Source organism: Dermacentor albipictus, chromosome 2, assembly GCF_038994185.2.
Source record: "Dermacentor albipictus isolate Rhodes 1998 colony chromosome 2, USDA_Dalb.pri_finalv2, whole genome shotgun sequence".
Classification (NCBI taxonomy): domain Eukaryota; kingdom Metazoa; phylum Arthropoda; class Arachnida; order Ixodida; family Ixodidae; genus Dermacentor; species Dermacentor albipictus.
This window is the reverse complement of record NC_091822.1, coordinates 211,118,150-211,132,747: the sequence shown is the minus strand read 5'-3', so window position 1 is coordinate 211,132,747 and position 14,598 is coordinate 211,118,150. Positions and strand designations below refer to the sequence as shown.

Below are 14,598 nucleotides of genomic sequence, written 5' to 3'. Positions count from 1 at the left end.
GCAAATCGAGTCATCATCATCATCATCATCATAATCAGCCTAGTTACGCCCACTGCAGGGCAAAGGCCTCTCCCATACTTCTCCAACTACCCCCGTCATGTACTAATTGTGGTCATGTTGTCCCTGCAAACGTCTTAATGTCATCTGCCCACCTAACTTTCTGCCGCCCCCTGCTACGCTTCCCTTCCCTTGGAATCCAGTCCGTAACCCTTAGTGACCATCGGTTATCTTCCCTCCTCATTACATGTCCGGCCCATGCCCATTTCTTTTTGTTGATTTCAACTAAGATGTCGTTTACCCGCGTTTGTTGCCTCACCCAATCTGCTCTTTTCTTATCCCTTAATGTTACACCTATCATTCTTCTTTCCATAGCTCATTGCGTCATCCTCAATTTCAGCAGAACCCTTTTCGTAAGCCTCCATGTTTCTGCCCCATATGTGAGTACTGGTAACACACAGCTGTTATACACTTTCCTTTTGAGGGATAGTGGCAACTTGCTGTTCATGATTTGAGAATGCCTGCCAAACGCACCCCAGCCCATTCTTATTCTTCTGGTTATTTCAGTCTCATGATCCGGATCCGTGGTCACTACCTGCCCTAAGTAGATGTATTCCCTTACCACTTCCAGTGCTTCACTACCTATCGTAAACTGCTGTTCTCTTCCGAGACTGTTAAACAATACTTTAGTTTTCTGCAGATTAATTTTCAGACCCACCCTTCTGCTTTGCCTCTCCAGGTCGGTGAGCATGCATTGCAATTGGTCTCCTGAGTTACTAAGCAAGGCAATATCATCAGCGAATCGCAAGTTACTAAGGTATTCTCCATCAACTTTTATCCCCAGTTCTTCCCACTCCAGGCCTCTCAATACCTCCTGTAAACATGCTGTGAATAGCATTGGAGGGATCGTATCTCCCTGTCTGACGCCTTTCTTTATAGGGATTTTGTTGCTTTCTTTGTGGAGGACTACGGTGGCTGTGGAGCTGCTATAGATATTTTCCAGTATTTTTACATATGGCTCATCTACACCCCGATTCCGTAATGCCTCCATGACTGCTGAGGTTTCGACTGAATCAAACGCTTTCTCGTAATCAATGAAAGCTATATATAAGGGTTGGTTATATTCTGCACATTTGTCTATCACTTGATTGATAGTGTCAATATGGTCTATTGCTGAGTAGCCTTTACGAAATCCTGCCTGGTCCTTTGGTTGACAGTAGTCGAAGATGTTCCTGATTCTATTTGCGATTACCTTAGTAAATACTTTGTAGGCAACGGACAGTAAGCTGATCGGTCTATAATTCTTCAAGTCTTTGGCGTCCCCTTTTTTATGGATTAGGATTATGTTAGCGTTCTTCCAAGATTCCGGTACGCTCGAGGTTATGAGGCATTGCATATACAATGTGGCCAGTTTCTCTAGAACAACCTGACCACCATCCTTCAACAAATCTGCTGTTACCTGATCCTCCCCAGCTGCCTTCCCCCTTTGCATAGCTCCTAAGGCTTTCTTTACTTCTTCTGGCGTTACCTGTGGGATTTCGAATTCCTCTAGGCTATTCTCTCTTCCACTATCGTCGTGGGTGCCACTGGTACTGTATAAATCTCTATAGAACTCCTCAGCCACTTGAACTACCTCATCCATATTAGTAACGATATTGCCGGCTTTGTCTCTTAACGCACACATCTGATTCTTGCCTATTCCTAGTTTCTTCTTCACTGTTTTTAGGCTTCCTCCGTCCCTGAGAGCCTGTTCAATTCTATCCATATTATAGTTCCTGATGTCCGCTGTCTTACGCTTGTTGATTAACTTAGAAAGTTCTGCCAGTTCTATTCTAGCTGTAGGGTTAGAGGTTTCCGTACATTGGCGTTTTTTGATCAGATCTTTCGTCTCCTGCGATAGCTTACTGGTTTCCTGTCTAACGGCGTTACCACCAACTTCTATTGCGCACTCCTTAATGATGCCCATGAGATTGTCGTTCATTGCTTCAACACTAAGGTCCTCTTCCTGAGTTAAAGCCAAATACCTGTTCTCAACAATGCAAGCTTGATCCGGAATTCCTCTAGTTTCCATCTTACCGCTAACTGATTGATTGGCTTCTTGTGTACCAGTTTCTTCCGTTCCCTCCTCAAGTCTAGGACAATTCGAGTTCTTACCATCCTATGGTCACTGCAGCGTACCTTGCCAAGCACGTCTACATCTTGTATGATGCCAGGGTTCGCGCAGAGTATGAAGTCGATTTCATTTCTAGTCTCACCATTCGGGCTCCTCCACGTCCACGTTCGACTAACCCGCTTGCGGAAAAAGGTATTCATCATCCGCATATTATTCTGTTCTGCAAACTCTACTAATAATTCTCCTCTGCTATTCCTAGAGCCTATGCCATATTCCCCCACTGACTTGTCTCCAGCCTGCTTCTTGCCTACCCTGGCATTGGAGTCGCCCATCAGTATAGTGTATTTTGTTTTGACTTTACCCATAGCCAATTCCATGTCTTCATAAAAGCTTTCGACTTCCTGGTCATCATCACTGCATGTAGGGGCATAGATTTGTACCACCTTCAATTTGTACCTCTTATTAAGTTTCACAACAAGACCTGCCACCCTCTCGTTAATGCTATAGAATTCCTGTATGTTACCAGCTATTTCCTTATTAATCAGGAATCCGACTCCTAGTTCTCGTCTCTCCGCTAAGCCCCGGTAACACAGCACATGCCCGCTTTTTAGCACTGTATATGCTTCTTTTGTCCTCCTAACCTCACTGAGCCCTATTATATCCCATTTACTACCCTCTAATTCCTCCAATAACACTGCTAGACTCGCCTCACTAGATAGCGTTCTAACGTTAAACGTTGCCAGGTTCAGATTCCAATGGCAGCCTGTCCGGAGATTCTCAAATACAAATAAAAAGGAGATGCATACAGAAGCAAATATTTTCGAATATGAGCTATTTATACCAACTGATAGCAAGCTCAGTGGTATGAGGCCCGAATCTTGTCACAATTGAGTGTCTCTCTCAACAGCTCGTAAGCCAACCTCAACTGTCCTGGCATACTCTCAGCCCGCACACGACGCCTCAGTGTTGTTTCACTGCTTTAAAGAGTTTATTTTGGTTAGTATGAGGGACACCTGCATCTCGGCGTCAGCCAAGAGTGTTTTTTGAGCTCGGGCTCCTTCAAAGAAGTGCTCGCATACTTCATTCCCCCTTCATTCCTCAATGCGTCAGTCCTTTCTGCTCTCGTGCTCCTTTTCTCGTGCGTTAGCACTACGGACCATTTGAAGCATACTTTTGGTCAATTTACAGCCAACATCCAATTTTTCGGACCCCCTAGGGGCCACGAAAACTTCCGAAAAATCGGGCTGTCCGATAAAATAAATGCATGTCTTTTACTGCTCTTAAGGGCTCAAATCGACACAGGCACATCTGGAAATGCTCTGAATGCCTGTAAGCACACTTATTAGGCATAGCAGTGCTCCTACTGTGACAGGAGAGGGCGGGTGCACGCATGTAAAATTAAGGAATACATACTGTGTCCCGTGACAATTGCCCCTTCCTAGGCTTGATAAGCTTCATCGCAATACTTTTGCTAATGCTTCACCGTGTCACACAACTGTACCGAGGCAAAACTTTCAGGAACCAGCATTATGGAATGTGCCGTGCATTCCGAGCTTCGAAGCCAAAATTATTGCTGACAGCAGAGAAATGAAGAAACACGGCACCGAACGGCAAGAAGCTTAATAGCGAACGTCAAAGCAGCTAGGCGTAGCGCTGCCGCAGTGGTGGCTACGGCTGCCAGCGGATCTGCGTGCGATAGCACCGGTTCGAGGCGGCGAGGTAATCAAAATGGCAGTGGTGGTGGCTTTGACTAATGCCATTTCGGACCTGCGGTCATGCAGACCGTTCATAAAATCGGACGGCAAAAAGTTCTTGCGTCCGAAATTTCAGATGGTCTGATACATTGATACTATGGGGTACGTGGTGGTGCCACGAAGCTGTCGAAATTATCGGGAATCCGGAAAGTCGGTTGTTGACTCTACATTGGAAACTCCCCCAGTCGACGACAGGGTGTCAAAGACTATTCGTTACCGATTCCTGTCTGTTATTTGAGCCAGCATTACCGTGACTATCGACCCTTTCAATAAAATTACAGCTAATTTTCCCTGATAAAGGCACGAATTCCCCGAGTTTTCCCCGAGTATTTCCAGACTACTAAAAATCCCAGAGAATTCCCAGTTTTCCGGGTTAGTAGACACCCTGGTACTTTTCACGATCTTCTCCCTTGAAGCAAGCAAATCTCCAGCTTTCTGTCACGTACCCGACAGGCTGGTCACTTTCCTTCATGGCTTCGGGTACTTGTAGGAAATTGAGGTAGCATAATTTTCAGGCTACATAATTATATATGCAACCAGGACTACAAGTGCTGCAGTTCTTGCTCGTTACACTTGCTTACAGTTCCTGCAATCTCGAATAATAATGGAGCTGTGCTGGCTGCACAAAGAATAAGGCCATGATGACTCCCATTGAAAACTCAAACCTTGGGGTGGCCACTGTGATGCAGCAGATGGGCACAGCTGCTGGCTTCAAGGGACCTGCAGGATCAGGCTTCCGCATGAGACTTGCAAACCTCAAAGCCATAGGCATTACAGTGGTGAAATACGTCTTGCAAAACAGTACTAATTTGGGCAGGTTGATTGAAACTAGAGTACTAGTAAATAGGCCCATTCTATTTTGTCTTGTCCCATGTGCAGTAACTCAATTCACCAATATGTCCGCATTAGAAGTACTTGTCACCTTTAGGGCTACATCCACAAGGCAGGTGTTGCTGACCTTGCAAGCCTCCCAGATGCTGCAGCCTTGAGCACCGATAGACTGCACTGACAATGTGTTTCCATGGACATCCTGGCCTTGTGAATCTGCGGCCATTGTTCTGAATGACAAGGTCTGACAGGAGCCGATGCAGATAAAAGGTGCTTGCTCCTTGCCACTATCCATCATTCAACCACAGTTGCAGTCCCAGGTTTCGCGACCCAAGTGTAAATATGATGAGCAAAACGAGAACGAAGTAAAAGCGGGAGCCAACATTTCAACAAGTAGACTTGTCTTTTCAAGGCAACATATGCTTTTCTCGGCACAGTATGTATAGGTAGGGTTCTTCTAAAGGGGAGAGGGGGAAAGGCAGGTGGGTGTGGCAATGACGGAAGGTGTGTTTGTGGTGAAGGTATAGAATTGAGGATAAAGGGGTGTTATGCACAAGGCTAGTGACATGACCATGTGCACTGCACGCCCCTATTATCTGCTCTGCTGGAGGCTGTGGGCTATTGTCTCTCTGAAAGAAATAATAAAAGGAGCGACAGAAAACAGTGCTTGTGAAAAAAATACTGAAATGGAATAAATATATAAAATTTTAGAAAGAAAGAAAGGGAGAAAAGAACTCCGAACTTTTGGCACTAGTACGGGAACATCATTTGCCCCCACATATGTGAACATTTTCATGGGACAGCTTGAAGCAGACCTGTTAAAATCCGAGCAGTGAACCGTGCTAAACGACAGGATGAAGAGGGGGACACAGCGCACAGCACTGACTAACAACTAAGTTTCTTTATTCTTTCAGTCAACATATATATACTCAACTGCTATCTCCAAGTGGTAGAGTATATATATATATATATATATATATATATATATATATATATATATATATATATATATATATATATACATGCAAAATCTTACCCTTTGACACCCCACACCTATCTGCGTTACATTGATGACATATTTATAATATGGAAACACAGCACAAGTGTGTTAACCGACTTAATTAGCCATTTCAATCACTTCAAATCAATCTAGTCAAATCAACTGCTTCGACAGACGTCTGCCAATTTCTGCCGTTCTTGAGGTACTGGCGTCGGTAGCTTCTGGTTCAGGACCAACAGGCATAGCGCGCATGTGTGCCCAGCACTTCCACCAGCTTGTCACGAGAGGAAAAGGCAAGCAGTCAGTTCCAAGCAAATGGTTGTTTACTGTTCGTTTGTGCAGAACTACGACACACACATATTTGTCCTCGGCTTCCAGCGTTACTAGCGTGTGGCAATATACTGCTGCCAACGCTCCATATACTCATTACATTGCTGGCCACCTTTCCTGGCTCCAGTTTTTGAAAGCTGTCTGCTGTTTACCGCAAGCATAGGCTTATCGTAGGGGCTTTCTGTAGGGGTGTTTGAATATCAAAATGCTGTAATATGGATTGAATATTAATAGTTAGCTTCAAATACTGAATTGAATATTGAATAATGATATGCACATTCATTTATTACCAAGTTTAGTTATTTTAGCCTGTTGAAACATGCAATTACATTGTCTAGGTTAAGAAATTAGGCAAGTAAGCTTTTATACTAAAAGATTGCGTATTTGACTCATGTCAACGTGGAAAATTAATTCCCAGTGGCTGTTGTCGACTTACTGCATTACTGGAATGTCGATTACCTGCGAGATCTGTACTACTATTTCCAGGTTTACCTCAGGCATGCATTGTGGCAGCAGATTGGCCATCACTATTTTCTGAAATGTAACAGGCATGCGATACACTGCACGAAGGTGAAACATGGGCATTTGGCGGGAAGCTGGCATATTTGCATAGTGAGACTGCGTAAGCGGGCATCACTGCTGAGGATCAGCCCACTCAACCTATACTACTGGAAAGAGCATTACAATTGCAGTTTTGTTCTTGCCCACCCCTTTTCATTGAGCTCTAAACACGCCCACACTGTCCACAAGCACGTGCCTCTCGTTACCAAGAGGCTGGCTTTCCCACATACATTTGACATTCGGTCGCTGAGCGCACCTTACAATCAAAATTTTGTTCAAGTTAAATTTAGGGGTTTTACGTACCAAAACTATGATATTGCGAAGCAAGCCATAGTCAGGGGACTCTGGAATAATTTTGGCCACCTAAGGTTCTTTATTGTGCACCCAATGTACAGTATACAATCGTTTTTGCATTTTTGTTCTCATCGAAATGCAGCCGCCATGGCCAGCATTTGGTCCTGCACCCCCAGGTTTAGCCGTGCAATGCCGAAGCCACTATGTCACCACTAGGGGTTAGGCAAAATTTTGCCAGCAGCACGAAACAGAAACAAAATTCAGCACAATATCAGACAGATTCTTAGATTTGATAGAAACAAATCCTAAGAACCGTTCTTCCTCCTGCACAACCAGTATTCGATTTGTTTTGGATATTAGCATCCAACTGAATATACGAAAATTTTTGAATGAATAGTTTCCGAGTTGAATACTGTTAAGAATGGCCACCTGCAATGCCGGATTGCCACCCGCTTACGACTATCAGGGCAAGATACCGGGAGCTTCGCCGTCAACTTCTAGCCACAGCGTGACTAAATCGACTTTGTGACGGAATGAGCTCGGCGGGCCAACTATTGTTCCCAAACTCCCCAACGCGCTACCCGGAACGGCTCCGAGTGCTACGGGGCCCCTCTGACGTCAGCTCCGGACATTGGAATGTGTGTGCCTTTGTGTGCGTAAACCGTCCTGCGGGAGGCGGCTAGGTTGCGTTGACGAAACGAATGTTTGCCGCCTTGTATCGCCGGAGGACCGAGTGTTTAAAAATGGCTGTGGCTTAGGTAAGGTTAAGCCCAGGATGCGAAGCATACTAGCCTTTATTTTAGTTGTTGAACCACTGTTTAGCCTGGTGAACTGCTGTTGCTTGGCTATATTTGGTTCGGCTAGACGAAGAAACAACTCATGCATTACTTCTTCGCCTTCAAGAGTGGAACGCGACAGCGTTCCCGTCGACCCGCCAAGGGGTGTAAGACAATGGGCTACAGGGCAGCGACTACGCGCCCCGCATTGGACGCGGTGAGCGTCGAGCAAAGCAGCGTTCGGCGCGGCAACGAAATGTGCGCCTGAGCAAGAGATGCACGCCTTAGAAACAGCGCGTTTCTAAGGCAACACCGCATTCACTAGAGGCGCTTTTGTACCGCTTTGAAGCATTGTACTCGTGGCTCAGTGGTAGCGTCTCCGTCCCACACTCCGGAGACCCTGGTTCGATTCCCACCCAGCCCGTCTTGCAAGAGTTGAGCCAAAGCCACTTCTCCTCTGTCGTGACGTCACGGTGTCACGTGATTTCATGGTCACCGCCGCGCCTGAGGAGCTGGGTTGAGCCCTCGTAATATGCTTCGCATAAAAACTGCTGTTGTGCGGATGCTTGACACACTTCTCTTGAGCAGTCATGTTGGACTGACACACTTCTCTTGAGCAGTCATGTTGGACTGACACTCACTCTCAAGCAGTCATGTTAGACTGATGTACTTTCTCAAACAGTCATGTTAGACTGACTTAAATATTGTAAATAAATCCATATTCCTCGTTCTCGATGAGAAGCAGTCCTTCCCTTCATCAACGTCCTCAGCGTGGATAAGTTAGACGACAGCATGGGCCAGCTACCTTCTAATTCATGCCGGACTCCAATCTTGACAACGGATCACGAGCGATGGGATTGAGCCCCCAATCTTGACAATACAAATAATAAAAATATAATATTCCATGCTATTTTATCAACCCCCAGTTTCCTGCCCTCGTTGCTTGCCCGGAACATGACGCCGGGCAAGGACAACGACAGGTGCACAGCGCGGGCTAAAGCCATAGCCCGGAAGCTGGAAGAGAACCCCAGGGTCCTCTGCGCAGATGCCTCGCTCTGAAAACACAGTGACCGTGCAGTGGTGGTGGTTACGTTGAAAGGCAGGCTGATCGTCAGCGCGTCCCTGAAGACAACAGACCCTGCAGTTGCCAAAGAAGCGGCCGTGGCCCTGGCACTCGCACAGCCAAGCGTGGACACCATGGTCACCAACTCAAAGACAGGCTACGAAAGCTTCCGCAGGGGGGTCATTTCCTCCGCGGCCTGAGCCATTCTATCCAAGTGCAAGCCTCCGGGAAGAGCCGGGTAGAGCTCGTGTGGATTCCTGCTCACTCGCAGGTAGCAGGCAACACCATCGCCGACTACCATGCCCGAGAAATGTCAATCCGGGTCGAGCACGAGCTGGAAGAGCTACCGCACCCGGTTACCAGCTTTTGGGACATTACCTGGATGAACTGAGACGAAAGGTGCAGACTGCCAGAACCGCACCCCAAATTCACCAGGCAACAACAGACGATCCTGCGTCAAGCGCAGGTGGGATTGCTTGCGCATCCCGTACTGATGAACCGCATAGACCCTGCGGAACACGATATGCTCTGTCCTTTTTGCAAAAGAGAAAAGGGCACCCTGCCGCACGTCTTGGCAGAGTGCACAGAACTCAAGACACCTCCTCCTCTCCTTCCCACCAACACACCCAATTGCCAACCCCTTGAACGATGGGAGACTGTTATCCAGCCCCGCCCTACCGATTCAGCTCGCACTGACGGACAGGGGTCAGGAGCTGCTGGGAACATATGGGTCCTGTAACGAGAGAACCACCCCGTCTGGTGCCTGGATGCACCACTGATTTATTTCTGGCCCAATAAATGTTGATTCATCATCATCATTGCTAGTTGATAAAACGGTGGCAAACAATTTAGCAAAATATTATTGCAAGAGCAATTATATGAACACTCAAAGCACATTTTCAACATCGCCGTTGCTGTGATGTTTCGTATAAATTCCAAGGGCGATAACACTGTCACCCCGCATCGTATATGCTGTATGTGCGAGTGAAAGCACACGAGGGAAGCCGACGATCGCGGCTCAATCTGGCGCCTGCGAACGAAGAAAGTGGAGAGCAAACATGCTGTTTACCATCGTGCAAAAGGCCGTGGGGGGATGGGAGGGAGGAGGGCGGTGTTACGCTTTCGCAGCAACTGCTCATTTCGAGACCGGGCGCAAGGGGAATAGACTATCGCGGCTCAATCTCGCATGCCATACATGAAAGCAAGTGGGGAAGCAGCGCAGGAGGGGGCGAGGTGCGGTTTCGACTCCGCCAACAAGTGCGTACTTCGTACAGCCATGCGCAGTATCTTGAAAGTGATCTGCAGATGGCTCATACCTCTGTGTGCACTGTATGCATACCTTTGTGTGCACTGTATGCATACCTTTGTGTGCACTGTGTTTTTGGATCAAAAGTTGGCATCAACTTTCATGCAAGCCTTTCAGAAAAGATTACTCTTTATCGTGCAGCATGATTGAAGCCTGGATCATACAAGCGTTACGTTTGACGATTTCATTTCATTTCATTTTATTACCTTAAAAGCCCCATAGGGGCATTACATAAGGGGTGGGCATACATATATTTATTATACATCATTTTTAGAATAACAGAGCCTAAGTAAAAATAACAGAGCATAAGTTACAACGCACGCGAAAATTAAGTACATAATTCCATCTAGTAAACACATAGATAGCATATCCTGTTCATTTTTTATTCTAAAAAATGGTCTGTCAGTCTTCGCATGAATGTAGGTGCACAGGTTATGGCGGCAATTTGGTGGGGCAGGTTGTTCCAATCTGTTGCTGCGCGAAAGAAGAATGAGCCTGAAAAAGTGGTAGTATGAGTGCGAGGGCGGCCAACTTGGTACACGTGCCGAGTGCGATGTGATACACGGGCAGCGGGAATAATGTATGGTTGTTGATTAAGTGAAGTATGATAAAACTTATGAAAAAGAGAGAGAGTTGAGATGCGACGGCGATCAGCGAGTGTAACCAGTCCGGATTCTTTTTTCAGTGATGACACGCTGACATCATATGAATACGTTGAATGAATGAACCTTATGGCACAGTTTTGCACCGATTCAAGTGCGTTGATTAGATATGCTTGATGAGGGCTCCATACGGCACATGCATATTCGAGTTTGGGTCTGATTATGGTCTTGTAGGCTAGTAATTTCACATGCGTGGGTGCTTGCTTTAAGTTTCGTTTTAAGAAACCAAGAGATTTATTAGCAGATGAGATGACGTTAGTAATATGTGTGCTCCAAGTCAAGTCATTTGTAAGGGTAACACCAAGGTATTTATAGGACTGCGCAGTTTCTACGTCTACGTTATTTATTGTGTATGGGTAAGCTAGTGGGTTATGTCGCCGGGAGAATACCACTACTTTACATTTATTTGGGTTAAGTGTCATTAACCAGCAATCGCACCATTGTTGCAAGCGTTTAATATCCTCCTGAAGGGAGATTTGGTCAGACATGTTAGTAATTGTTTGGTAAATGACGCAGTCATCTGCAAACATGCGAATGTTGCAGGATACATGCAGAGGTAAGTCGTTAAAATATATTAAAAAGAGGAGAGGCCCGAGGACAGATCCTTGTGGAACCCCAGAAATTACCGGTAGGGAAACAGATGGACTGTTGTTAATAAGAACAAACTGTGAGCGGTTACTAAGGAAAGCTTCAATCCATCGCAATATATCGGGGTGCACGTTTGCTAGAGATAGCTTTAGTAATAGTCGTTGATGTGGTACCTTATCAAATGCTTTGGCAAAGTCTAGGAATACTGCGTCTGTCTGCTGGTTAGTATCTAGATTAGTGTGAAGATCATGAAGGAAAAGTGCCAATTGCGTCTTGCAGGAAAATCCCTTGCGAAATCCGTGCTGTGAAGAATGAAAAAAGTTTCCTGCGTCTACGAATTTCATAATTTCTGTATAAACGACATGTTCCATGATTTTGCAAGGTATGCTTGTCAGTGAGATGGGGTGATAGTTAAGTGGAGAGTTCTTGTCACCTGATTTGTAGATGGGAACAACCCTCCCCACCTTCCAGTCATGTGGTATGATGCCAGATGAGAGTGACTGCGAGAACAAGCACAAATAAGCAGCACTGATGTCTTTAGTATTTTTTAACACTTTTGAGTTTATGTTATCCACTCCAGCTGAGGATGTTAGTTTAAGATTGTCAATTAGAGACAAAATACCATCGGCAAAGAAGGTTACTGATGGCATGACACTAGTTGAGTTGTTAACTGTAGGGGGAAATGACAAGCTAGGTTCATGGGAGAAGACTGACACAAAAGCTGTATTAAAAAGATTAGCACATTCAACATCATCGACCGTTTCACCGTTCTCGTTGACTAACGCAATACTGCTTATTTCCCGAGGATTGATCACCTGCCAGAACTTTCTTGGATTAGTGACCAGCATGTTTGGTAGATCTTCGTGAAAGAAAGACTGTTTTGCCTCCCTTATAGCTGATAAGTATGCACTATGATAGTATAATAATAGTATAATAGTATATACTGAGTATAATAGTATATACTGAGATACTATGCTGATAGTATAAGTATGGATGTGGAACGCCTCGATAATTTCTCTAGGCTGCTGATCCCTGTGGCGTGAAAGTATTTTATGACAGTCTCTTTCTCTCACATGGCTGTGTGCTGGTACAGTTCAACTCGTTTATAACGAACTCTAAAGCTCCACGAAAAGTCGTTATAACAGTAGATCGTTATATATGGACTCATGCTTAGAAACACTAAAAAACGAACCGCACTGAAGGTGGCATCAGCAGTTACAATTTCGCAGCACTGCCGTCCGAAAACCAGATTTGCACTTTTGTTCTCAGTGCGTTCCCACACCTAGCTGCAGACTTCCGTTAGAAACGTCCATCTAAAGAACGAAATGCGGCATTGTATAGCTCTTTCAAAGTGGCATCTGGTTTCGTTCAACTGTTTTTGTGAAACTGCAAGCGCAGCCACCATTTTTTATTCAAGCTTGTGATATATTTTATTACCAGAGGGACATGACTATTTGGCACAAAAGAGTCAAGCATTCTATTTGGCCGGAAGCGTAAACTATGGAAACTACTGCGTCATGCCACCATTTCCCGAAGGTCTCGCAGACTACACATTGATTCTGCATGAGCAGACAAAAAGTGCCCGACTTCACATCAGATCCAGTCAGAGGGACACACTCGCCAGAGCCCTGCACAAAGCTACCACATCCTGTTCCGGACACGAGCTGGTTGCCAAGCTCATGGAGAAGTACCTTCCCATAAAGGACGGAGACGAGGAAGACCAGTTTCCTGACTACCTCGGCCCAGCCCATCCGGAATTGGATGAAGACTTCACCGTGAGGGAAATTAGACAAGCCATTTTTGCGCTCAAAGGCAAGCGTGCGCCAGGTGCGGACAGAATCGCCAACAAGATGCTGCGGAACCTTGAAGACCGATCGGATACCTCACCGAGAAGATCAACGGGACATGGAAAAACGGCAGCGTCAAAGGGCATTGGAAAACCGCCAATGTCGTCCCGATCCGCAAACCCGGCAAGGCTCCGAACGTGGACAACCTCTGACCCATCTCTCTCACCTCCTGTGTCGGGAAAGTGGCAGAGCACGTCGTCCTCAACAGATATCTAGAAGAGAATAACATCTATACTCACAGCACGATTGGCTTCCGTGCCGGCCTTTCGTCACAGGACGCCATGAAGATGATCAAACATCAAATCATCGACGGCAGTACAGTCGACTCCCGATAATTCGAAGCCACTTAATTGGAATTTTCGGTTAATTAGAAGTGAAGTGCTGGTCCCGTCAGTTTTGCATGTAATCCTATAGAAGAAATCGCTCGATAATTCGAAGTCCTCATCCAGTAATATTGTTTAATTGGAAATTAATTTTCATCCGGGATCCTCGAGGTGACCGTCATTCTTTGGTAGAATGTGCAATTTTTCAAGTGTTGCAACCGTTCCATTCTCTGCGTTAGTGTCATCGCCACCGCAGCCGCCCGCAACGCCATCCTTCTTGGAGCGGCGCGATTATTCATTGCTACGGCTGCCGTGGCCTCCGCGATCAACTCCGGCGGGAGGCGAAGCGGCTCCCGCCGGAGGCCACGCGCGGCTGCCATGCGTGGCCGGAGCTGATCGCGAAGGCCACGCGGGTGCCATAGGTGCACACAGCGCTGCATACTGGCAGTGGCGAGATTGTGCGAGATTTGTCTTGCAGCGTGCGCAGCGTATGTGGAGGCGTGTGTTGGTCGAGCGCCTTTGTGCGGGTAGCTTGTAGGCTAGGTTGTTCCACGGGCGATTCGGAATTGACTGTACCTAGACGCGCAGTTTATGGGCAGGTTGCAAGTGCTAGGCGGCGCACCGTCTTTCCGACCCCTAGCGCCATCTGACGAACAGTTGCGCGAATGTGGTAGGATTACTCACGGCGTCAGCAGCCCGCACTGCGTGTTTGGCGTCCTGTCAAACGATAGCGATGGCGCGAAACAGCGTGCCGATATTAATTTTAACCGGGTTTCTGGGAATTACAAGATCTTCATAGCTTTTTTCGTGAAAAGAATTTAGGGAAAGGAAGTCGTCTATTTGAAGTGGGGCACGTCTACGACGTGAGGGAAGTGTTGAACTCGCACTGATCGGAAGTGACTGCTTGGTTTATTCCGCAAACGAAATATAATGCACCAGCGAGATGCGTGAAGCTCAGCGTAATTTACTTCGTTATCTACGGTGTGGACGCATGAAATTGTAGGCGAAATTGATTCTTGAAGATCGGCGACAGCAGACAAATCCTAGCGGGGAGCTGCGATTGCCGTGCTGGCATCGCAGCGAAGTGCAAGGATGCCGCGGTAGTTTCCCTCTACATACATGACGGCAAATACGAATCCAAAACATCTCATCCAAG

General features: G+C 46.3%; 1 protein-coding gene across 1 annotated transcript in view; it reads right to left on the bottom strand.

The window, feature by feature from the left end:
• Positions 1 to 14,598, bottom strand: part of Aldh7A1 (aldehyde dehydrogenase 7 family member A1) — a 102,603-nt gene that overhangs the window by 34,483 nt on the left and 53,522 nt on the right. The gene's annotated exons all lie outside the window — the stretch shown is intronic.